Here is a 2,500-nt window from a genome sequence, read left to right on the forward strand (position 1 = left end):
GAGAGAAGAGGGGCTAACAGAGGAGAGACAGACAGGAAAGCAGCAAAGGGGCATCGAATGGGGAAGGGGTAAGGGTGATGCCAAGGACAGGTAAAGGGCTACAGGGGATGCGATGGACAGAGATGGGGCACGAAGGGTGGGGATGGGGGGTGGGGGCAATGCATGTTGATGGGAAATGGAGGAGGCGGTGTGACGGAAAGGGAGAGAGGACGGGAGGAGTGGGAGGTGAGAAGAGGGGGAGGGAGGAGAGACGAGAGAGAGGGAGGTGGGAAGAGGAGGAAGGAAGGAGAGACGAGAGAGAGGGGAGGTGAGAAGAGGGGGAATGGAGGAGAGACGAGAGAGAGAGAGAGGAGAGGTGGGAGGTAGGAAAGGGGAGTAAGGGGGACAAGGAAGCAAGGGAAGGAGATGGGGGGGGGGAGAGGGGATGAGAAGCTACAAGAAAGATATTACGTCAAACATAACCGTCCTGTGAGGTAAGCACTCGAACAAGTATGCAAGAGTTGCATAAGTAAAGCATAAGTCTTTCCCTCGCAAGACAGTTAGGTCTCACCCCCCCCTACCTCCCCTACTACACCCTTCCTTCCCAACCTCCCCCTCCCCATTAATCCCTCCCTACCCAACCTCCCCTCCCCCCATTAATCCCTCCCTACCCAACCTCCCCTCCCCCACTACACATCTCCCCCTCCCCAACCCAACCTTCCTTCCCCACCCCAAGCACCAACCTCCCTCCCCTCACAAACCCCCTTCCTCGCCTCCCTCCCTTCCTCTCCTCCCACCACCCTCCTTACCTCCCTCGCAATCCTCTGACTCCCCCCCCTTGATACTCCCCCATCTCCACCCTCCCCCCATCCTCCCCCTTCGTCCCCTCTCCCCCATCCTGTCTTCGTAGGCGGAAAAGATGGACGAGAAGACACACACACGCACACACACACGAAGCGAAAAAACGAAAAAAACTAAAAAAAAAAAAAGACGAGATAAACGTAAACAAACACAAGCCTAGGAGGAGGAGATGGAAGGCGGAGGAGAAGTGAGGCCTTATTTGGTAATCAAGCACATGACTGACACAGGCCTCCGAACGTTCATGACTTCAGACGAGACAGACACACACCACAGGGAGGAGGCACAGACCGCGAAGGAATGCCACGGGATGCGTTCATCTGATGCACGCATGATTCACTGGCACTGCTGCGATTGCTAACGTTGCTGTTGCTGCTGTGATTACGGGTTTTGTTGCTGTTCCTGCTGTTTCTCTTCTATGACCTTCATTTCCGCCTCCTCCTCCTCCGTATTCTACTTCTGTTTCTCTTCTATGACCTTCATTTCCGCCTCCTCCTCCTCCGTATTCTACTTCTGTTTCTCTTCTATGACCTTCATTTCCGCCTCCTCCTCCACCTCCTACTTGTTTCTCTTCTATGACCTTCAATTCCTCCCCCTCCTCCTCCTCCGTATTCTACTTCTGTTTCTCTTCTATGACCTTCATTTCCTCCTCCTCCTCCTCCTCCAACTTGTTTCAATTCTATGACCTTCATTTCCGCCTCCTCCTCCACCTCCTACTTGTTTCTCTTCTATGACCTTCAATTCCTCCCCCTCCTCCTCCTCCGTATTCTACTTCTGTTTCTCTTCTATGACCTTCATTTCCGCCGCCTCCTCTTCCTTCTCCCTCTCCTTTTCCTTCTTATACTTCTGCTTCTCTTCTATGGCCTTTATTTTCCGTCTCCACCTCCTCCTCCTCCTACTTCTTTCGTTTCTCTTCTATGACATTCATTTTCCTCCTCCTCCTCCTCCTCCTTCTACTTCTTCCGTTTCTCTTCTATGACCTTCATTTTCTGCCTCCGCATTCTTCTCACTTTTCTTCTTAGTCTTCTTATTCTCCATCCCCTATTTCTCTGTATTTCGACTTTCCCCTCCTCATTATCCATTCCTTCTTCTCTTCTTCGTCTTCGCAAGGTTGCTTCCTTCGTGTTTCTTTTTTTTTCCTTCTTCTTCTCCCTCTTCCTCCTCCTCCATCACACCACAGAGTGCTAAACAGACCCACACACACACACACACACACATACTCCTCCACCCACATACCCAGCCCCCCCTCTACCCACCCGGCCGGTCCCTCCCCCTATCCAAACAAACAAGACATACACCAATCCTTAGTGCTCCGTCTCCCACTCAATCCCTTTACGCTGCCCCTCCCTTCCCTCCCTCCCTCCGTCCCTTCCTCTTCCCTCCCTCCTCCCTTCCTTCCCTTCCTTCCTCCTCCCTCCCTCCTCCCTTCCTTCCCCTCCTCCCTTCCTTCCCTTCCCTTCCCTCCCTCCCATCCTCCCCTCCTTCTTTTCCCTCCCTCCCTTCCTCCCTTCCTTCCCTTCCCTCCCATCCTCCCTTCCCCTCCCTCCCCTCCTCCCTTCCTTCCCTCCCTCCCTCCTCCTCCCTTCCTTCCCCCTCCCCTCCTCCCTTCCTTCCCTCCCTCTCCCTCCTCCCTTCCCTTCCCCTTCCCTCCCTCCCTCCCTCC

General features: G+C 54.0%; 1 protein-coding gene across 2 annotated transcripts in view; it reads right to left on the bottom strand.

Annotated features, from left to right (window-relative positions):
• Nucleotides 1–2,500, bottom strand: part of LOC113829946 (tRNA dimethylallyltransferase) — a 223,815-nt gene that overhangs the window by 208,925 nt on the left and 12,390 nt on the right. The window lies entirely within an intron of this gene.

Source organism: Penaeus vannamei, chromosome 39 (genome assembly GCF_042767895.1).
Source record: "Penaeus vannamei isolate JL-2024 chromosome 39, ASM4276789v1, whole genome shotgun sequence".
Classification (NCBI taxonomy): domain Eukaryota; kingdom Metazoa; phylum Arthropoda; class Malacostraca; order Decapoda; family Penaeidae; genus Penaeus; species Penaeus vannamei.